The sequence below is a fragment of the Melanostigma gelatinosum genome (assembly GCF_949748355.1).
Source record: "Melanostigma gelatinosum genome assembly, chromosome: 1".
NCBI lineage: Eukaryota > Metazoa > Chordata > Actinopteri > Perciformes > Zoarcidae > Melanostigma > Melanostigma gelatinosum.
This window is the reverse complement of record NC_136634.1, coordinates 32,390,819-32,415,613: the sequence shown is the minus strand read 5'-3', so window position 1 is coordinate 32,415,613 and position 24,795 is coordinate 32,390,819.

Here is a 24,795-nt window from a genome sequence, read left to right as displayed (position 1 = left end):
ATTTGATTTACCTACTAAGAGAAACAAGCCAAAGTATAAAGACTTTAACTTCCTGTTACCAGTAGGTGGCGCTATGACTATGATTCAAAATTGGCCTGCAGATGTCTTCATGCCTGGAGTCTAATCAAACATGTGAAATCTGGTAAAGATCTGATGATGTGGAGTCAAGTTACATCAGTTTATTCGTTCATGGCGAAGGATCGAAATTCGCCGAGCCGCCACGTCGCCGCCCTTCAGTAACTTCTTACAATCTTCACAATGAAGCATTATCAAGGTCTTAAGGCTTGTTTGACAACATTTGAGAGGGATCTGATTAATCTGTGAGGAGCAGGATGTCAAAGTACGCAGCGTACAACTTCCGGTTGCCACTAGGTGGCGCTATCACTATGATTCTAAATTATCATACAGATGTGTTCCGGGTCAGGATGTTATGACATATGAGAGATTTGGAGCAGATTCGACAATGTACGGCCGAGTTACAACAACTTCCTGTTTCGTGGCGAATGGTGTTTCTTTGACGCCACGCCACGGCCACATAGTTCGATAACTTTTTGATCTTTGAGTAACTTTTCACTGCCAAGGTCTCAAGAGCAGACTAGCCGAATCTGAAGTCAATCGGGTCAAATCTCTGGGAGGAGTTCGTTAAAGTATGACGCCTTGAAACGGTCAAAAAACGTCATAAAAGTAAAAATGGCCGACTTCCTGTTTGGTTTAGAGAAAACTTCCAAGAGGATTTTTGGTGCGTCTCATCACGGTCCACATAACTACCAACTTTCATACAGCTGGGTGAAACCTGATGTTGGGGCTACTCAATAGGGGGCGCTAGCGAGCCAATATTTCATACCGCAGCTGGACACCCCAATCAGACTGCAATTTTCGCAAATTCTGGCTTGCGTGCCAAATTTCACAGACTTCCCAATATCCCAAGCACCTCCTTTTTGCGACGAAAGACTAAGAATAATAATAAGAAGAATAAACATTACGGTTTCAATAGGTCCTCCGCTCCGACTACGTCGGTGCTCGGGCCCTAATAAACATTCGAAATTCAATAGGTCCTCCGCTCCGACTACGTCGGTGCTCGGGCCCTAATTAAAGCTGCGAGCAGCGATGAGCGGGCCCTCGCAATATGCACGTCGGGGTGCATGCACGTCGGAGTGCCGGTGGGACTCCGGCCTGTGCGGCCGAGAACGTCCGCGACCATCGGACGGCGCGAGGACTCTGGTTGATGCTGCCATTCAGTTCTGTGACCGTCAGACACTGCATGCAGGTTCAGAGCATGGCCCCAATATACTTTTATTTAAGTCCATATGTGATACATGTTCCTACCAAATTTCATACATCTAGGTGAAACGTACTGCGAGGGCTGCTTCGTTGAAATGTTGTAGGGGGCGCTATTGAGCCGATTTGCCACTCTGAACCAATAAAATCATATTATACAACTACATTTTGGGCTTTAAATGTGTATGCCAAGTTTGCTTATGTTTCGAGCATTTTTAGCCTCTCAAAATGACCTTCGTTGTTAACGGCGAAGACTGCATCGCCACGGCAACGGCGTTCGACGAAACATCAAAAGCTTCATGATCTGGCATTATGAACTATTTGTGTGGAACAAATTTGATATTGATTTGATTTACCTACTAAGAGAAACAAGCCAAAGTATCAAGACTTTAACTTCCTGTTACCAGTAGGTGGCGCTATGACTATGATTCAAAATTGGCCTGCATATGTCTTCAGGCCTGGAGTCTAATCAAACACGTGAAATCTGGTAAAGATGTGATGATGTGGAGTCGAGTTACATCAGTTTATTCGTTCATGGCGAAGGATCGAAATTCCGTCGCCACGGCAACAGCTTTTCACGAAACAACAAGCTTTGAGTAACTTTTCATCACAAAGGTCTTTAGACTGTACCGACCAAATTTGAAGTTGATCTGATGAATTCCCTAGGAGGAGTTCGTTAAAGTGCAGCGCCTGGAAATGACAAAAACGACATGAGAAATTCATAAAAAATGCAAAATGGCTGACTTCCGGTTGGGTTTAGAGCATTGCCCCAAGAGACTTTTATTGAAGTCCATATGCGATACATGTTCCTACCACATTTCATACATCTAGGTCAAACGTACTGCGAGGGCTGCTTCGTCGAAATTTTGTAGGGGGCGCTATTGAGCCGATTTGCCACTCTGAACCAATAAAATCATATTCTGTAACTACATTTCGGCCTTGTAATCTGCTTGCCAAATTTGCTTATGTTTCGAGCATTTTTAGCCTCTCAAAATGACCTTCGTTGTTAACGGCGAACACTGCATCGCCACGGCAACGGCGTTCGACAGAACATCAAAAGCTTCATGATCTGGCATTATGAACTTCTTGTATTTGTGTGGAACAAATTTGATATTGATTTGATTTACCTACTAAGAGAAACAAGCCAAAGTATAAAGACTTTAACTTCCTGTTACCAGTAGGTGGCGCTATGACTATGATTCGAAATTGGCCTGCAGTTGTCTTCAGGCCTGGAGTCTAATCAAACACGTGAAATCTGGTAAAGATCTGATGATGTGGAGTCGAGATACATCAGTTTATTCGTTCATGGCGAAGGATCGAAATTCGCCGAGCCGCCACGTCGCCGCCCTTCAGTAACTTCTTACAATTTTCACAATGAAGCATTATCAAGGTCTTAAGGCTTGTATGACAAGATTTGAGAGGGATCTGATTAATCTGTTAGGAGCAGGATGTCAAAGTACGCAGTGTACAACTTCCGGTTGCCACTAGGTGGCGCTATCAGTTTGATTCAAAATTATCATATAGATGTGTTCCGGGTCAGGATGTTATGACATATGGAAGATTTTGAGCAGATTCGACAATGTACGGCCGAGTTACAACAACTTCCTGTTTCGTGGCGAATAGTGTTTCTTTGACGCCACGCCACGGCCACATAGTTCGATAACTTTTTGATCTTTGAGTAACTTTTCACTGCCAAGGTCTCAAGAGCAGACTAGCCGAATCTGAAGTCAATCGGGTCAAATCTCTGGGAGGAGTTCGTTAAAGTATGACGCCTTGAAACGGTCAAAAACCGTCATAAAAGTAAAAATGGCCGACTTCCTGTTTGGTTTAGAGAAAACTTCCAAGAGGATTTTTGGTGCGTCTCATCACGTTCCACATACCTACTAACTTTCATACAGCTGGGTGAAACCTGATGTTGGGGCTACTCAATAGGGGGCGCTAGCGAGCCAATATTTCATACCGCAGCTGGGCACCCCAATCAGACTGCAATTTTCGCAAATTCTGGCTTGCGTGCCAAATTTCACAACATTCGCAATATCCCAAGCACCTCCTTTTTGCGACGAAACACTTAGAATAAGAATAAGAAGAATAATTAAAGCTGCGAGCAGCGATGGGCGGGCCCTCGCAATATGCACGTCGGGGTGCATGCACGTCGGGGTGGCGGCGGGACTCCGGCCTGCGCGGCCGAGAACGTCCGCGACCGTCGGACGGCGCGAGGACTCTGGTTGATGCTGTCATTCAGTTCCGTGACCGTCAGACACTGCATGCAGGTTCAGAGCATGGCCCCAATATACTTTTATTTAAGTCCATATGTGATACATGTTCCTACCAAATTTCATACATCTAGGTGAAACGTACTGCGAGGGCTGCTTCGTTGAAATTTTGTAGGGGGCGCTATTGAGCCGATTTGCCACTCTGAACCAATAACATCATATTATACAACTACATTTTGGGCTTTAAATGTGTATGCCAAGTTTGCTTATGTTTCGAGCATTTTTAGCCTCTCAAAATGACCTTCGTTGTTAACGGCGAAGACTGCATCGCCACGGCAACGGCGTTCGACGAAACATCAAAAGCTTCATGATCTGGCATTATGAACTATTTGTGTGGAACAAATTTGATATTGATTTGATTTACCTACTAAGAGAAACAAGCCAAAGTATCAAGACTTTAACTTCCTGTTACCAGTAGGTGGCGCTATGACTATGATTCAAAATTGGCCTGCATATGTCTTCAGGCCTGGAGTCTAATCAAACACGTGAAATCTGGTAAAGAGCTGATGATGTGGAGTCGAGTTACATCAGTTTATTCGTTTATGGCGAAGGATCGAAATTCCGTCGCCACGGCAACAGCTTTTCACGAAACAACAAGCTTTGAGTAACTTTTCATCACAAAGGTCTTTAGACTGTACCGACCAAATTTGAAGTTGATCTGATGAATTCCCTAGGAGGAGTACGTTAAAGTGCAGCGCCTGGAAATGACAAAAACGACATGAGAAATTCATAAAAAATGCAAAATGGCTGACTTCCGGTTGGGTTTAGAGCATAGCCCCAAGAGACTTTTATTGAAGTCCATATGCGATACATGTTCCTACCACATTTCATACATCTAGGTCAAACGTACTGCGAGGGCTGCTTCGTTGAAATTTTGTAGGGGGCGCTATTAAGCCGATTTGCCACTCTGAACCAATAAAATCATATTCTATAACTACATTTCGGCCTTGTAATCTACTTGCCAAGTTTGCTTATGTTTCGAGCATTTTTAGCCTCTCAAAATGACCTTCGTTGTTCACGGCGAAGACTGCATCGCCACGGCAACGGCGTTCGACGAAACATCAAAAGCTTCATGATCTGGTATTATGAACTTCTTGTATTTGTGTGGAACAAATTTGATATTGATTTGATTTACCTACTAAGAGAAACAAGCCAAAGTATAAAGACTTTAACTTCCTGTTACCAGTAGGTGGCGCTATGACTATGATTCAAAATTGGCCTGCAGATGTCGTCAGGCCTGGAGTCTAATCAAACACATGACATCTGGTAAAGATCTGATGATGTGGAGTCGAGTTACATCAGTTTATTCGTTCATGGCGAAGGATCGAAATTCGCCGAGCCGCCACGTCGCCGCCCTTCAGTAACTTCTTACAATCTTCACAACGAAGCATTATCAAGGTCTTAAGGCTTGTTTGACAACATTTGAGAGGGATCTGATTAATCTGTGAGGAGCAGGATGTCAAAGTACGCAGCGTACAACTTCCGGTTGCCACTAGGTGGCGCTATCACTATGATTCTAAATTATCATATAGATGTGTTCCGGGTCAGGATGTTATGACATATGAGAGATTTGGAGCAGATTCGACAATGTACGGCCGAGTTACAACAACTTCCTGTTTCGTGGCGAATGGTGTTTCTTTGACGCCACGCCACGGCCACATAGTTCGATAACTTTTTGATCTTTGAGTAACTTTTCACTGTCAAGGTCTCAAGAGCAGACTCGCCGAATCTGAAGTCAATCGGGTCAAATCTCTGGGAGGAGTTCGTTAAAGTATGACGCCTTGAAACGGTCAAAAACCGTCATAAAAGTAAAAATGGCCGACTTCCTGTTTGGTTTAGAGAAAACTTCCAAGAGGATTTTTGGTGCGTCTCATCACGTTCCACATAACTACCAACTTTCATACAGCTGGGTGAAACCTGATGTTGGGGCTACTCAATAGGGGGCGCTAGCGAGCCAATATTTCATACCGCAGCTGGACACCCCAATCAGACTGCAATTTTCGCAAATTCTGGCTTGCGTGCCAAATTTCACAACATTCCCAATATCCCAAGCACCTCCTTTTTGCGACGAAACACATAAAATAATAAGAATAAGAATAATTAAAGCTGCGAGCAGCGATGAGCGGGCCCTCGCAATATGCACGTCGGTGTGCCGGCGGGACTCCGGCCTGCGCGGCCGAGAACGTCCGCGACCGGCGGACGGCGCGAGGACTCTGGCTGATGCTGCCATTCAGTTCTGTGACCGTCAGACACTGCATGCACGTTTAGAGCATGGCCCCAACATACTTTTATTTAAGTCCATATGTGATACATGTTCCTACCAAATTTCATACATCTAGGTGAAACGTACTGCGAGGGCTGCTTCGTTGAAATTTTGTAGGGGGCGCTATTGAACCGATTTGCCACTCTGAACCAATAAAATCATATTCCATAACTACATTTCGGCCTTGTAATCTACTTGCCAAGTTTGCTTATGTTTCGAGCATTTTTAGCCTCTCAAAATTACCTTCGTTGTTAACGGCGAAGAATGCGTCGCCACGGCAACAGCTTTTCACGAAACAACAAGCTTTGAGTAACTTTCATCACAAAGGTCTTTAGACTGTACCGACCAAATTTGAAGTTGATCTGATTAATTCCCTAGGAGGAGTTCGTTAAAGTGCAGCGCCTGGAAATAACAAAAACGACACTAGAAATTCATAAGAAATGCAAAATGGCTGACTTCCGGTTGGGTTTAGAGCATAACCCCAAGAGACTTTTATTGAAGTCCATATGTGATACATATTCCTACCACATTTCATACATCTAGGTCAAACGTACTGCGAGGGCTGCTTCGTCGAAATTTTGTAGGGGGCGCTATTGAGCCGATTTGCCACTCTGAACCAATAAAATCATATTCCGTAACTACATTTCGGCCTTGTAATCTACTTGCCAAGTTTGCTTATGTTTCGAGCATTTTTAGCCTGTCAAAATGACCTTCGTTGTTAACGGCGAAGACTGCATCGCCACGGCAACGGCGTTTGACGAAACATCCAAAGCTTCATGATCTGGCATTATGAACTTCTTGTATTTGTGTGGAACAAATTTGATATTGATTTGATTTACCTACTAAGAGAAACAAGCCAAAGTATAAAGACTTTAACTTCCTGTTACCAGTAGGTGGCGCTATGACTATGATTCAAAATTGGCCTGCAGATGTCTTCAGGCCTGGAGTCTAATCAAACACATGAAATCTGGTAAGGATCTGATGATGTGGAGTCGAGTTACATCAGTTCATTCGTTCATGGCGAAGGATCGAAATTCGCCGAGCCGCCACGTCGCCGCCCTTCAGTAACTTCTTACAATCTTCACAATGAAGCATTATCAAGGTCTTAAGGCTTGTTTGACAACATTTGAGAGGGATCTGATTAATCTGTGAGGAGCAGGATGTCAAAGTACGCAGCGTACAACTTCCGGTTGCCACTAGGTGGCGCTATCACTATGATTCTAAATTATCATATAGATGTGTTCCGGGTCAGGATGTTATGACATATGAGAGATTTGGAGCAGATTCGACAATGTACGGCCGAGTTACAACAACTTCCTGTTTCGTGGCGAATGGTGTTTCTTTGACGCCACGCCACGGCCACATCGTTCGATAACTTTTTGATCTTTGAGTAACTTTTCACTGCCAAGGTCTCAAGAGCAGACTAGCCGAATCTGAAGTCAATCGGGTCAAATCTCTGGGAGGAGTTCGTTAAAGTATGACGCCTTGAAACGGTCAAAAAACGTCATAAAAGTAAAAATGGCCGACTTCCTGTTTGGTTTAAAGAAAACGTCCAAGAGGAGTTTTTGTGCGTCTCATCACGTTCCACATACCTACCAACTTTCATACAGCTGGGTGAAACCTGATGTTGGGGCTACTCAATAGGGGGCGCTAGCGAGCCAATATTTCATACCGCAGCTGGACACCCCAATCAGACTGCAATTTTCGCAAATTCTGGCTTGCGTGCCAAATTTCACAGACTTCCCAATATCCCAAGCACCTCCTTTTTGCCATGAAAGCGGAAGAAGAAGAATAAGAATAAACATTACGGTTTCAATAGGTCCTCCGCTCCGACTACGTCGGTGCTCGGGCCCTAATAATAAACATTCGAAATTCAATAGGTCCTCCGCTCCGACTACGTCGGTGCTCGGGCCCTAATAATAATAAACATAGCGGTTTCAATAGGTCCTCCGCTCCGACTACGTCGGTGCTCGGGCCCTAATTAAAGATGCGAGCAGCGATGGGCGGGCCCTCGCAATATGCACGTCGGGGTGCCGGCGGGACTCCGGCCTGCGCGGCCGAGAACGTCCGCGACCGTCGGACGGCGCGAGGACTCTGGCTGATGCTGCCATTTAGTTCTGTGACCGTCAGACACTGCATGCAGGTTTAGAGCATGGCCCCAATATACTTTTATTTAAGTCCATATGTGATACATGTTCCCACCAAATTTCATACATCTAGGTGAAACGTACTGCGAGGGCTGCTTCGTTGAAATTTTGTAGGGGGCGCTATTGAGCCGATTTGCCACTCTGAACCAATAAAATCATATTCCATAACTACATTTCGGCCTTGTAATCTACTTGCCAAGTTTGGCTATGTTTCGAGCATTTTTAGCCTCTCAAAATGACCTTCGTTGTTAACGGCGATGAATGCGTCGCCACGGCAACGGCTTTTCACGAAACAACAAGCTTTGAGTAACTTTTCATCACAAAGGTCTTTAGACTGTACCGACCAAATTTGAAGTTGATCTGATGAATTCCCTAGGAGGAGTTCGTTAAAGTGCAGCGCCTGGAAATGACAAAAACGACATGAGAAATTCATAAAAAATGCAAAATGGCTGACTTCCGGTTGGGTTTAGAGCATAGCCCCAAGAGACTTTTATTGAAGTCCATATGCGATACATGTTCCTACCACATTTCATACATCTAGGTCAAACGTACTGCGAGGGCTGCTTCGTCGAAATTTTGTAGGGGGCGCTATTGAGCCGATTTGCCACTCTGAACCAATAAAATCATATTATACAACTACATTTTGGGCTTTAAATGTGTATGCCAAGTTTGCTTATGTTTCGAGCATTTGTAGCCTCTCAAAATTACCTTCGTTGTTAACGGCGAAGACTGCATCGCCACGGCAACGGCGTTCGATGAAACATCAAAAGCTTCATGATCTGGCATTATGAACTTCTTCTATTTGTGTGGAACAAATTTGATATTGATTTGATTTACCTACTAAGAGAAACAAGCCAAAGTATAAAGACTTTAACTTCCTGTTACCAGTAGGTGGCGCTATGACTATGATTCAAAATTGGCCTGCAGATGTCTTCATGCCTGGAGTCTAATCAAACACGTGACATCTGGTAAAGATCTGATGATGTGGAGTCGAGTTACATCAGTTTATTCGTTCATGGCGAAGGATCGAAATTCGCCGAGCCGCCACGTCGCCGCCCTTCAGTAACTTCTTACAATCTTCACAATGAAGCATTATCAAGGTCTTAAGGCTTGTTTGACAACATTAGAGAGGGATCTGATTAATCTGTGAGGAGCAGGATGTCAAAGTATGCAGCGTACAACTTCCGGTTGCCACTAGGTGGCGCTATCACTATGATTCTAAATTATCATATAGATGTGTTCCGGGTCAGGATGTTATGACATATGAGAGATTTTGAACAGATTCGACAATGTACGGCCGAGTTACAACAACTTCCTGTTTCGTGGCGAATAGTGTTTCTTTGACGCCACGCCACGGCCACATCGTTCGATAACTTTTTGATCTTTGAGTAACTTTTCACTGCCAAGGTCTCAAGAGCAGACTAGCCGAATCTGAAGTCAATCGGGTCAAATCTCTGGGAGGAGTTCGTTAAAGTATGACGCCTTGAAACGGACAAAAAACGTCATAAAAGTAAAAATGGCCGACTTCCTGTTTGGTTTAGAGAAAACTTCCAAGAGGATTTTTGGTGCGTCTCATCACGTTCCACATACCTACCAACTTTCATACAGCTGGGTGAAACCTGATGTTGGGGCTACTCAATAGGGGGCGCTAGCGAGCCAATATTTCATACTGCAGCTGGACACCCCAATCAGACTGCAATTTTCGCAAATTCTGGCTTGCGTGCCAAATTTCACAGACTTCCCAATATCCCAAGCACCTCCTTTTTGCGACGAAACACATAAAATAAGAATAAACATAGCGGTTTCAATAGGTCCTCCGCTCCGACTACGTCGGTGCTCGGGCCCTAATAATAAACATTCGAAATTCAATAGGTCCTCCGCTCCGACTACGTCGGTGCTCGGGCCCTAATAATAATAAACATTCGAAATTCAATAGGTCCTCCGCTCCGACTACGTCGGTGCTCGGGCCCTAATAAACATTCGAAATTCAATAGGTCCTCCGCTCCGACTACGTCGGTGCTCGGGCCCTAATTAAAGCTGCGAGCAGCGATGAGCGGGCCCTCGCAATATGCACGTCGGGGTGCATGCACGTCGGGGTGCCGGCGGGACTCCGGCCTGCGCGGCCGAGAACGTCCGCGACCGTCGGACGTCGCGAGGACTCTGGTTGATGCTGCCATTCAGTTCTGTGACCGTCAGACACTGCATGCAGGTTCAGAGCATGGCCCCAACATACTTTTATTTCAGTCCATATGTGATACATGTTCCTACCACATTTCATACATCTAGGTCAAACATACTGCGAGGGCTGCTTCGTTGAAATTTTGTAGGGGGCGCTATTGAGCCGATTTGCCACTCTGAACCAATACAATCATATTCCCTAACTACATTTCGGCCTTGTAATCTACTTGCCAAGTTTGCTTATGTTTCGAGCATTTTTAGCCTCTCAAAATGACCTTCGTTGTTAACGGCGAAGAATGTGTCGCCACGGCAACAGCTTTTCACGAAACAACAAGCTTTGAGTAACTTTTCATCACAAAGGTCTTTAGACTGTACCGACCAAATTTGAAGTTGATCTGATGAATTCCCTAGGAGGAGTTCGTTAAAGTGCAGCGCCTGGAAATGACAAAACCGACACTAGAAATACAGAAAAAATGCAAAATGGCTGACTTCCGGTTGGGTTTAGAGCATAGCCCCAAGAGACTTTTATTGAAGTCCATATGCGATACATGTTCCTACCACATTTCATACATCTAGGTCAAACGTACTGCGAGGGCTGCTTCGTCGAAATTTTGTAGGGGGCGCTATTGAGCCGATTTGCCACTCTGAACCAATAAAATCATATTATACAACTACATTTTGGGCTTTAAATGTGTATGCCAAGTTTGCTTATGTTTCGAGCATTTTTAGCCTCTCAAAATGACCTTTGTTGTTAACGGCGAAGACTGCATCGCCACGGCAACGGCGTTCAACGAAACATCAAAAGCTTCATGATCTGGCATTATGAACTTCTTGTATTTGTGTGGAAGAAATTTGATATTGATTTGATTTACCTACTAAGAGAAACAAGCCAAAGTATAAAGACTTTAACTTCCTGTTACCAGTAAGTGGCGCTATGACTATGATTCAAAATTGGCCTGCAGATGTCTTCAGGCCTGGAGTCTAATCAAACACGTGAAATCTGGGAAAGATCTGATGATGTGGAGTCGAGATACATCAGTTTATTCGTTCATGGCGAAGGATCGAAATTCGCCGAGCCGCCACGTCGCCGCCCTTCAGTAACTTCTTACAATCTTCACAACGAAGCATTATCAAGGTCTTAAGGCTTGTTTGACAACATTTGAGAGGGATCTGATTAATCTGTGAGGAGCAGGATGTCAAAGTACGCAGCCTACAACTTCCGGTTGCCACTAGGTGGCGCTATCACTATGATTCTAAATTATCATATAGATGTGTTCCGGGTCAGGATCTTATGACATATGAGAGATTTGGAGCAGATTCGACAATGTACGGCCAAGTTACAACAACTTCCTGTTTCGTGGCGAATGGTGTTTCTTTGACGCCACGCCACGGCCACATAGTTCGATAACTTTTTGATCTTTGAGTAACTTTTCACTGTCAAGGTCTCAAGAGCAGACTCGCCGAATCTGAAGTCAATCGGGTCAAATCTCTGGGAGGAGTTCGTTAAAGTATGACGCCTTGAAACGGTCAAAAAACGTCATAAAAGCAAAAATGGCCGACTTCCTGTTTGGTTTAGAGAAAACGGCCAAGAGGATTTTTGGTTCGTCTCATCACGTTCCACATAACTACCAACTTTCATACAGCTGGGTGAATCCTGATGTCGGGGCTACTCAATAGGGGGCGCTAGCGAGCCAATATTTCATACTGCAGCTGGACACCCCAATCAGACTGCAATTTTCGCAAATTCTGGCTTGCGTGCCAAATTTCACAGACTTCCCAATATCCCAAGCACCTCCTTTTTGACATCAAACTGGTAAAATAATAATAATAATAATAATTAAAGCTGCGAGCAGCGATGAGCGGGCCCTCGCAATATGCACGTCGGGGTGCATGCACGTCGGAGTGCCGGCGGGACTCCGGCCTGCGCGGCCGAGAACGTCCGCGACCGTCGGACGGCGCGAGGACTCTGGTTGATGCTGTCATTCAGTTCCGTGACCGTCAGACACTGCATGCAGGTTCAGAGCATGGCCCCAATATACTTTTATTTAAGTCCATATGTGATACATGTTCCTACCAAATTTCATACATCTAGGTGAAACGTACTGCGAGGGCTGCTTCGTTGAAATTTTGTAGGGGGCGCTATTGAGCCGATTTGCCACTCTGAACCAATAAAATCATATTATACAACTACATTTTGGGCTTTAAATGTGTATGCCAAGTTTGCTTATGTTTCGAGCATTTTTAGCCTCTCAAAATGACCTTCGTTGTTAACGGCGAAGACTGCATCGCCACGGCAACGGCGTTCAACGAAACATCAAAAGCTTCATGATCTGGCATTATGAACTTCTTGTATTTGTGTGGAACAAATTTGATATTGATTTGATTTACCTACTAAGAGAAACAATCCAAAGTATAAAGACTTTAACTTCCTGTTACCAGTAGGTGGCGCTATGACTATGATTCAAAATTGGCCTGCAGATGTCTTCAGGCCTGGAGTCTAATCAAACATGTGAAATCTGGGAAAGATCTGATGATGTGGAGTCGAGATACATCAGTTTATTCGTTCATGGCGAAGGATCGAAATTCGCAGAGCCGCCACGTCGCCGCCCTTCAGTAACTTCTTACAATCTTCACAACGAAGCATTATCAAGGTCTTAAGGCTTGTTTGACAACATTTGAGAGGGATCTGATTAATCTGTGAGGAGCAGGATGTCAAAGTACGCAGCCTACAACTTCCGGTTGCCACTAGGTGGCGCTATCACTATGATTCTAAATTATCATATAGATGTGTTCCGGGTCAGGATGTTATGACATATGAGAGATTTGGAGCAGATTCGACAATGTACGGCCAAGTTACAACAACTTCCTGTTTCGTGGCGAATGGTGTTTCTTTGACGCCACGCCACGGCCACATAGTTCGATAACTTTTTGATCTTTGAGTAACTTTTCACTGCCAAGGTCTCAAGAGCAGACTCGCCGAATCTGAAGTCAATCGGGTCAAATCTCTGGGAGGAGTTCGTTAAAGTATGACGCCTTGAAACGGTCAAAAAACGTCATAAAAGCAAAAATGGCCGACTTCCTGTTTGGTTTAGAGAAAACGGCCAAGAGGATTTTTTGTGCGTCTCATCACGTTCCACATACCTACCAAATTTCATACAGCTGGGTGAAACCTGATGTTGGGGCTACTCAATAGGGGGCGCTAGCGAGCCAATATTTCATACCGCAGCTGGGCACCCCAATCAGACTGCAATTTTCGCAAATTCTGGCTTGCTTGCCAAATTTCACAAACTTCCCAATATCCCAAGCACCTCCTTTTTGCCATCAAACTGGTAAAATAATAATAAGAATTAAAGCTGCGAGCAGCGATGGGCGGGCCCTCGCAATATGCACGTCGGGGTGCATGCACGTCGGGGTGGCGGCGGGACTCTGGCCTGCGCGGCCGAGAACGTCCGCGACCGTCGGACGGCGCGAGGACTCTGGTTGATGCTGCCATTCAGTTCTGTGACCGTCAGACACTGCATGCAGGTTCAGAGCATGGCCCCAATATACTTTTATTTAAGTCCATATGTGATACATGTTCCTACCAAATTTCATACATCTAGGTGAAACGTACTGCGAGGGCTGCTTCGTTGAAATTTTGTAGGGGGCGCTATTGAGCCGATTTGCCACTCTGAACCAATAAAATCATATTATACAACTACATTTTGGGCTTTAAATGTGTATGCCAAGTTTGCTTATGTTTCGAGCATTTTTAGCCTCTCAAAATGACCTTCGTTGTTAACGGCGAAGAATGCGTCGCCACGGCAACAGCTTTTCACGAAACAACAAGCTTTGAGTAACTTTGCATCACAAAGGTCTTTAGACTGTACCGACCAAATTTGAAGTTGATCTGATTAATTCCCTAGGAGGAGTTCGTTAAAGTGCAGCGCCTGGAAATGACAAAAACGACACTAGAAATTCAGAAGAAATGCAAAGTTATTGACTTCCGGTTGGGTTTAGAGCATAGCCCCAAGAGACTTTTATTGAAGTCCATATGCGATACATGTTCCTACCACATTTCATACATCTAGGTCAAACGTACTGCGAGGGCTGCTTCGTCGAAATTTTGTAGGGGGCGCTATTGAGCCGATTTGCCACTCTGAACCAATAAAATCATATTCTATAACTACATTTCGGCCTTGGAATCTACTTGCCAAGTTTGCTTATGTTTCGAGCATTTTTAGCCTCTCAAAATGACCTTCGTTGTTCACGGCGAAGACTGCATCGCCACGGCAACGGCGTTCGACAAAACATCAAAAGCTTCATGATCTGGCATTATGAACTTCTTGTATTTGTGTGGAACAAATTTGATATTGATTTGATTTACCTACTAAGAGAAACAAGCCAAAGTATAAAGACTTTAACTTCCTGTTACCAGTAGGTGGCGCTATGACTATGATTCGAAATTGGCCTGCAGATGTCTTCAGGCCTGGAGTCTAATCAAGCATGTGAAATCTGGTAAAGATCTGATGATGTGGAGTCGAGATACATCAGTTTATTCGTTCATGGCGAAGGATCGAAATTCGCCGAGCCGCCACGTCGCCGCCCTTCAGTAACTTCTTACAATTTTCACAATGAAGCATTATCAAGGTCTTAAGGCTTGTATGACAACATTTGAGAGGGATCTGATTAATCTGTTAGGAGCAGGATGTCAAAGTACGCAGCGTACAACTTCCGGTTGCCACTAGGTGGCGCTATCACTATGATTCTAAATTATCATATAGATGTGTTCCGGGTCAGGATCTTATGACATATGAGAGATTTGGAGCAGATTCGACAATGTACGGCCAAGTTACAACAACTTCCTGTTTCGTGGCGAATGGTGTTTCTTTGACGCCACGCCACGGCCACATAGTTCGATAACTTTTTGATCTTTGAGTAACTTTTCACTGCCAAGGTCTCAAGAGCAGACTAGCCGAATCTGAAGTCAATCGGGTCAAATCTCTGGGAGGAGTTCGTTAAAGTATGATGCCTTGAAACGGTCAAAAAACGTCATAAAAGCATAAATGGCCGACTTCCTGTTTGGTTTAGAGAAAACGGCCAAGAGGATTTTTGGTGCGTCTCATCACGTTCCACATAACTACCAACTTTCATACAGCTGGGTGAATCCTGATGTCGGGGCTACTCAATAGGGGGCGCTAGCGAGCCAATATTTCATACTGCAGCTGGACACCCCAATCAGACTGCAATTTTCGCAAATTCTGGCTTGCGTGCCAAATTTCACAACATTCCCAATATCCCAAGCACCTCCTTTTTGCGACGAAACACATAAAATAATAATAATAATAATAATAAGAATAATAAACATTCGAAATTCAATAGGTCCTCCGCTCCGACTACGTCGGTGCTCGGGCCCTAATTAAAGCTGCGAGCAGCGATGGGCGGGCCCTCGCAATATGCACGTCGGGGTGCATGCACGTCGGGGTGGCGGCGGGACTCCGGCCTGCGCGGCCGAGAACGTCCGCGACCGTCGGACGGCGCGAGGACTCTGGTTGATGCTGCCATTCAGTTCCGTGACCGTCAGACACTGCATGCAGGTTCAGAGCATGGCCCCAATATACTTTTATTTAAGTCCATATGTGATACATGTTCCTACCAAATTTCATACATCTAGGTGAAACGTACTGCGAGGGCTGCTTCGTTGAAATTTTGTAGGGGGCGCTATTGAGCCGATTTGCCACTCTGAACCAATAAAATCATATTATACAACTACATTTTGGCCTTTAAATGTGTATGCCAAGTTTGCTTATGTTTCGAGCATTTTTAGCCTCCCAAAATGACCTTCGTTGTTAACGGCGAAGACTGCATCGCCACGGCAACGGCGTTCGACGAAACATCAAAGCTTCATGATCTGGCATTATGAACTATTTGTTTGGAACAAATTTGATATTGATTTGATTTACCTACTAAGAGAAACAAGCCAAAGTATCAAGACTTTAACTTCCTGTTACCAGTAAGTGGCGCTATGACTATGATTCAAAATTGGCCTGCATATGTCTTCAGGCCTGGAGTCTAATCAAACACGTGAAATCTGGTAAAGATCTGATGATGTGGAGTCGAGTTACATCAGTTTATTTGTTCATGGCGAAGGATCGAAATTCCGTCGCCACGGCAACAGCTTTTCACGAAACAACAAGCTTTGAGTAACTTTTCATCACAAAGGTCTTTAGACTGTACCGACCAAATTTGAAGTTGATCTGATGAATTCCCTAGGAGGAGTTCGTTAAAGTGCAGGGCCTGGAAATGACAAAAACGACATGAGAAATTCATAAAAAATACAAAATGGCTGACTTCCGGTTGGGTTTAGAGCATAGCCCCAAGAGACTTTTATTGAAGTCCATATGCGATACATGTTCCTACCACATTTCATACATCTAGGTCAAACGTACTGCGAGGGCTGCTTCGTCGAAATTTTGTAGGGGGCGCTATTGAGCCGATTTGCCACTCTGAACCAATAAAATCATATTCTGTAACTACATTTCGGCCTTGTAATCTACTTGCCAAGTTTGCTTATGTTTCGAGCATTTTTAGCCTCTCAAAATGACCTTCGTTGTTAACGGCGAAGACTGCATCGCCACGGCAACGGCGTTCGACGAAACATCAAAAGCTTCATGATCTGGCATTATGAACTTCTTGTATTTGTGTGGAACAAATTTGATATTGATTTGATTTACCTACTAAGAGAAACAAGCCAAAGTATAACGACTTTAACTTCCTGTTACCAGTAGGTGGCGCTATGACTATGATTCAAAATTGGCCTGCAGATGTCTTCAGGCCTGGAGTCTAATCAAACACGTGAAATCTGGTAAAGATCTGATGATGTGGAGTCGAGTTACATCAGTTTATTCGTTCATGGCGAAGGATCGAAATTCGCCGAGCCGCCACGTCGCCGCCCTTCAGTAACTTCTTACAATCTTCACAATGAAGCATTATCAAGGTCTTAAGGCTTGTTTGACAACATTTGAGAGGGATCTGATTAATCTGTGAGGAGCAGGATGTCAAAGTACGCAGCGTACAACTTCCGGTTGCCACTAGGTGGCGCTATCACTATGATTCTAAATTATCATACAGATGTGTTCCGGGTCAGGATGTTATGACATATGAGAGATTTGGAGCAGATTCGACAATGTACGGCCGAGTTACAACAACTTCCTGTTTCGTGGCGAATGGTGTTTCTTTGACGCCACGCCACGGCCACATAGTTCGATAACTTTTTGATCTTTGAGTAACTTTTCACTGCCAAGGTCTCAAGAGCAGACTAGCCGAATCTGAAGTCAATCGGGTCAAATCTCTGGGAGGAGTTCGTTAAAGTATGACGCCTTGAAACGGTCAAAAAACGTCATAAAAGCAAAAATGGCCGACTTCCTGTTTGGTTTAGAGAAAACGGCCAAGAGGATTTTTTGTGCGTCTCATCACGTTCCACATACCTACCAACTTTCATACAGCTGGGTGAAACCTGATGTTGGGGCTACTCAATAGGGGGCGCTAGCGAGCCAATATTTCATACCGCAGCTGGGCACCCCAATCAGACTGCAATTTTCGCAAATTCTGGCTTGCTTGCCAAATTTCACAAACTTCCCAATATCCCAAGCACCTCCTTTTTGCGACGAAACACATAAAATAATAATAAGAATAATAATAATAATAAACATTACGGTTTCAATAGGTCCTCCGCTCCGACTACGTCGGTGCTCGGGCCCTAATAAGAATAAGAATAAGAATAATAAACATTCGAAATTCAATAGGTCCTCCGCTCCGACTACGTCGGTGCTCGGGCCCTAATAATAAACATTCGAAATTCAATAGGTCCTCCGCTCCGACTACGTCGGTGCTCGGGCCCTAATAATAATAAACATAGCGGTTTCAATAGGTCCTCCGCTCCGACTACGTCGGTGCTCGGGCCCTAATTAAAGCTGCGAGCAGCGATGAGCGGGCCCTCGCAATATGCATGTCGGGGTGCATGCACGTCGGGGTGGCGGCGGGACTCCGGCCTGCGCGGCCGAGAACGTCCGCGACCGTCGGACGGCGCGAGGACTCTGGTTGATGCTGTCATTCAGTTCCGTGACCGTCAGACACTGCATGCAGGTTCAGAGCATGGCCCCAATATACTTTTATTTAAGTCCATATGTGATACATGTTCCTACCAAATTTCATACATCTAGGTGAAACGTACTGCGAGGGCTGCTTCGTTGAAATTTTGTAGGGGGCGCTATTGAGCCGATTTGCCACTCTGAACCAATAACATCATATTATACAACTACATTTTGGGCTTTAAATGTGTATGCCAAGTTTGCTTATGTTTCGAGCATTTTTAGCCTCTCAAAATGACCTTCGTTGTTAACGGCGAAGACTGCATCGCCACGGCAACGGCGTTCGACGAAACATCAAAAGCTTCATGATCTGGCATTATGAACTATTTGTGTGGAACAAATTTGATATTGATTTGATTTACCTACTAAGAGAAACAAGTCAAAGTATCAAGACTTTAACTTCCTGTTACCAGTAGGTGGCGCTATGACTATGATTCAAAATTGGCCTGCATATGTCTTCAGGCCTGGAGTCTAATCAAACACGTGAAATCTGGTAAAGATCTGATGATGTGGAGTCGAGTTACATCAGTTTATTCATTGATGGCGAAGGATGGAAATTCCGTCGCCACGGCAACAGCTTTTCACGAAACAACAAGCTTTGAGTAACTTTTCATCACAAAGGTCTTTAGACTGTACCGACCAAATTTGAAGTTGATCTGATGAATTCCCTAGGAGGAGTTCGTTAAAGTGCAGCGCCTGGAAATGACAAAAACGACATGAGAAATTCATAAAAAATGCTAAATGGCTGACTTCCGGTTGGGTTTAGAGCATAGCCCCAAGAGACTTTTATTGAAGTCCATATGCGATACATGTTCCTACCACATTTCATACATCTAGGTCAAACGTACTGCGAGGGCTGCTTCGTTGAAATTTTGTAGGGGGCGCTATTGAGCCGATTTGCCACTCTGAACCAATACAATCATATTCTATAACTACATTTCGGCCTTGTAATCTACTTGCCAAGTTTGCTTATGTTTCGAGCATTTTTAGCCTCTCAAAATGACCTTCGTTGTTCACGGCGAAGACTGCATCGCCACGGCAACGGCGTTCGACGAAACATCAAAAGCTTCATGATCTGGTATTATGAACTTCTTATATTTGTGTGGAACAAATTTGATATTGATTTGATTTACCTACTAAGAGAAACAAGCCAAAGTATAAAGACTTTAACTTCCTGTTACCAGTAGGTGGCGCTATGACTATGATTCGAAATTGGCCTGCAGATGTCTTCAGGCCTGGAGTCTAATCAAGCATGTGAAATCTGGTAAAGATCTGATGATGTGGAGTCGAGATACATCAGTTTATTCGTTCATGGCGAAGGATCGAAATTCGCCGAGCCGCCACGTCGCCGCCCTTCAGTAACTTCTTACAATCTTCACAACGAAGCATTATCAAGGTCTTAAGACTTCTCTCAGAACATTTGAGAGGGATCTGATTAATCTGTGAGGAGCAGGATGTCAAAGTACGCAGCGTACAACTTCCGGTTGCCACTAGGTGGCGCTATCACTATGATTCTAAATTATCATATAGATGTGTTCCGGGTCAGGATGTTATGACATATGAGAGATTTTGAGCAGATTCGACAATGTACGGCCGAGTTACAACAACTTCCTGTTTCGTGGCGAATGGTGTTTCTTTGACGCCACGCCACGGCCACATAGTTTGATAACTTTTTGATCTTTGAGTAACTTTTCACTGTCAAGGTCTCAAGAGCAGACTAGCCGAATCTGAAGTCAATCGGGTCAAATCTCTGGGAGGAGTTCGTTAAAGTATGATGCCTTGAAACGGTCAAAAAACGTCATAAAAGCAAAAATGGCCGACTTCCTGTTTGGTTTAGAGAAAACGGCCAAGAGGATTTTTTGTGCGTCTCATCACGTTCCACATACCTACCAACTTTCATACAGCTGGGTGAAACCTGATGTTGGGGCTACTCAATAGGGGGCGCTAGCGAGCCAATATTTCGTACCGCAGCTGGGCACCCCAATCAGACTGCAATTTTCGCAAATTCTGGCTTGCTTGCCAAATTTCACAAACTTCCCAATATCCCAAGCACCTCCTTTTTGCGACGAAACACATAAAATAATAATAATAATTAAAGCTGCGAGCAGCGATGGGCGGGCCCTCGCAATATGCACGTCGGGGTGCCGGCGGGACTCCGGCCTGCGCGGCCGAGAACGTCCGCGACCGTCGGACGGCGCGAGGACTCTGGCTGATGCTGCCATTTAGTTCTGTGACCGTCAGACACTGCATGCAGGTTTAGAGCATGGCCCCAATATACTTTTATTTAAGTCCATATGTGATACATGTTCCCACCAAATTTCATACATCTAGGTGAAACGTACTGCGAGGGCTGCTTCGTTGAAATTTTGTAGGGGGCGCTATTGAGCCGATTTGCCACTCTGAACCAATAAAATCATATTCCATAACTACATTTCGGCCTTGTAATCTACTTGCCAAGTTTGGCTATGTTTCGAGCATTTTTAGCCTCTCAAAATGACCTTCGTTGTTAACGGCGATGAATGCGTCGCCACGGCAACGGCTTTTCACGAAACAACAAGCTTTGAGTAACTTTTCATCACAAAGGTCTTTAGACTGTACCGACCAAATTTGAAGTTGATCTGATTAATTCCCTAGGAGGAGTTCGTTAAAGTGCAGCGCCTGGAAATGACAAAAACGACACTAGAAATTCAGAAGAAATGCAAAGTAGCTGACTTCCGGTTGGGTTTAGAGCATAGCTCCAAGAGACTTTTATTGAAGTCCATATGTGATACATGTTCCTACCACATTTCATACATCTAGGTCAAACGTACTGCGAGGGCTGCTTCGTTGAACTTTTGTAGGGGGCGCTATTGAGCCGATTTGCCACTCTGAACCAATAAAATCATATTCCATAAGTACATTTCGGCCTTGTAATCTACTTGCCAAGTTTGCTTATGTTTCGAACATTTTTAGCCTCTCAAAATGACCTTCGTTGTTAACGGCGAAGACGGCATCGCCACGGCAACGGCGTTCAACGAAACATCAAAAGCTTCATGATCTGGCATTATGAACTTCTTGTATTTGTGTGGAACAAATTTGATATTGATTTGATTTACCTACTAAGAGAAACAAGCCAAAGTATAAAGACTTTAACTTCCTGTTACCAGTAGGTGGCGCTATGACTATGATTCAAAATTGGCCTGCAGATGTCTTCAGGCCTGGAGTCTAATCAAGCATGTGAAATCTGGTAAAGATCTGATGATGTGCAGTCGAGATACATCAGTTTATTCGTTCATGGCGAAGGATCGAAATTCGCCGAGCCGCCACGTCGCCGCCCTTCAGTAACTTCTTACAATCTTCACAACGAAGCATTATCAAGGTCTTAAGGCTTGTTTGACAACATTTGAGAGGGATCTGATTAATCTGTGAGGAGCAGGATGTCAAAGTACGCAGCGTACAACTTCCGGTTGCCACTAGGTGGCGCTATCAGTTTGATTCAAAATTATCATATAGATGTGTTCCGGGTCAGGATGTTATGACATATGAGAGATTTTGAGCAGATTCGACAATGTACGGCCGAGTTACAACAACTTCCTGTTTCGTGGCGAATGGTGTTTCTTTGACGCCACGCCACGGCCACATAGTTCGATAACTTTTTAATCTTTGAGTAACTTTTCACTGCCAAGGTCTCAAGAGCAGACTAGCCGAATCTGAAGTCAATCGGTTCAAATCTCTGGGAGGAGTTCGTTAAAGTATGACGCCTTGAAACGGTCAAAAAACGTCATAAAAGTAAAAATGGCCGACTTCCTGTTTGGTTTAGAGAAAACGTCCAAGAGGATTTTTTGTGTGTCTCATCACGTTCCACATACCTACCAACTTTCATACAGCTGGGTGAAACCTGATGTCGGGGCTACTCAATAGGGGGCGCTAGCGAGCCAATATTTCATACCGCAGCTGGACACCCCAATCAGACTGCAATTTTCGCAAATTCTGGCTTGCGTGAAAAATTTCACAAACTTCCCAATATCCCAAGCACCTCCTTTTTGCGACGAAACACTAAAAATAAGAATAATAATAATAATTAAAGCTGCGAGCAGCGATGAGCGGGCCCTCGCAATATGCACGTCGGGGTGCCGGCGGGACTCCGGCCTGCGCCGCCGAGAACGTCCGCGACCGTCGGACGGCACGAGGACTCTGGTTGATGCTGCCATTTAGTTCCGTGTCCGTCAGACACTGCATGCAGGTTCAGAGCATGGCCCCAAGAGACTTTTATTTAAATCCATATGTGATACATGTTCCTACCAAATTTCATACATCTAGGTGAAACGTACTGCGAGGGCTGCTTCGTTGAAATTTTGTAGGGGGCGCTATTGAGCCGATTTGCCACTCTGAACCAATAAAATCATATTCCATGACTCCATTTCGGCCTTGTAATCTACTTGCCAAGTTTGCTTATGTTTCGAGCATTTTTAGCCTCTCAAAATGACCTTCGTTGTTAACGGCGAAGAATGCGTCGCCACGGTAACAGTTTTTCACGAAACAACAAGCTTTGAGTAACTTTTCATCACAAAGGTCTTTAGACTGTACTGACCAAATTTGAAGTTGATCTGATTAATTCCCTAGGAGGAGTTCGTTAAAGTGCAGCGCCTGGAAATGACAAAAACGACACTAGAAATTCAGAAGAAATGCAAAGTTATTGACTTCCGGTTGGGTTTAGAGCATAGCCCCAAGAGACTTTTATTGAAGTCCATATGTGATACATGTTCCTACCACATTTCATACATCTAGGTCAAACGTACTGCGAGGGCTGCTTCGTTGAAATTTTGTAGGGGGCGCTATTGAGCCGATTTGCCACTCTGAACCGATAAAATCATATTCCCTAACTACATTTCGGCCTTGTAATCTACTTGCCAAGTTTGCTTATGTTTCGAGCATATTTAGCCTCTCAAAATGACCTTCGTTGTTAACGGCGAAGACTGCATCGCCACGGCAACGGCGTTCGACGAAACATCAAAAGCTTCATGATCTGGCATTATGAACTTCTTGTATTTGTGTGGAACAAATTTGATATTGATTTGATTTACCTACTAAGAGAAACAAGCCAAAGTATAAAGACTTTAACTTCCTGTTACCAGTAGGTGGCGCTATGACTATGATTCAAAATTGGCCTGCAGATGTCTTCAGGCCTGGAGTCTAATCAAGCATGTGAAATCTGGTAAAGATCTGATGATGTGGAGTCGAGATACATCAGTTTATTCGTTCATGGCGAAGGATCGAAATTCGCCGAGCCGCCACGTCGCCGCCCTTCAGTAACTTCTTACAATCTTCACAATGAAGCATTATCAAGGTCTTAAGGCTTGTTTGACAACATTTGAGAGGGATCTGATTAATCTGTGAGGAGCAGGATGTCAAAGTACGCAGCGTACAACTTCCGGTTGCCACTAGGTGGCGCTATCACTATGATTCTAAATTATCATATAGATGTGTTCCGGGTCAGGATGTTATGACATATGAGAGATTTGGAGCAGATTCGACAATGTACGGCCGAGTTACAACAACTTCCTGTTTCGTGGCGAATGGTGTTTCTTTGACGCCATGCCACGGCCACATAGTTTGATAACTTTTTGATCTTTGAGTAACTTTTCACTGCCAAGGTCTCAAGAGCAGACTAGCCGAATCTGAAGTCAATCGGGTCAAATCTCTGGGAGGAGTTCGTTAAAGTATGACGCCTTGAAACGGTCAAAAAACGTCATAAAAGCATAAATGGCCGACTTCCTGTTTGGTTTAGAGAAAACGGCCAAGAGGATTTTTTGTGCGTCTCATCACGTTCCACATACCTACCAAATTTCATACAGCTGGGTGAATCCTGACGTTGGGGCTACTCAATAGGGGGCGCTAGCGAGCCAATATTTCATACCGCAGCTGGACACCCCAATCAGACTGCAATTTTCGCAAATTCTGGCTTGCGTGAAAAATTTCACAGACTTCCCAATATCCCAAGCACCTCCTTTTTGCGACGAAACACTAAAAATAAGAAGAATAATAATAATTAAAGCTGCGAGCAGCGATGGGCGGGCCCTCGCAATATGCACGTCGGGGTGCATGCACGTCGGGGTGGCGGCGGGACTCCGGCCTGCGCGGCCGAGAACGTCCGCGACCGTCGGACGGCGCGACGACTCTGGTTGATGCTGTCATTCAGTTCCGTGACCGTCAGACACTGCATGCAGGTTCAGAGCATGGCCCCAATATACTTTTATTTAAGTCCATATGTGATACATGTTCCTACCAAATTTCATACATCTAGGTGAAACGTACTGCGAGGGCTGCTTCGTTGAAATTTTGTAGGGGGCGCTATTGAGCCGATTTGCCACTCTGAACCAATAACATCATATTATACAACTACATTTTGGGCTTTAAATGTGTATGCCAAGTTTGCTTATGTTTCGAGCATTTTTAGCCTCTCAAAATGACCTTCGTTGTTAACGGCGAAGACTGCATCGCCACGGCAACGGCGTTCGACGAAACATCAAAAGCTTCATGATCTGGCA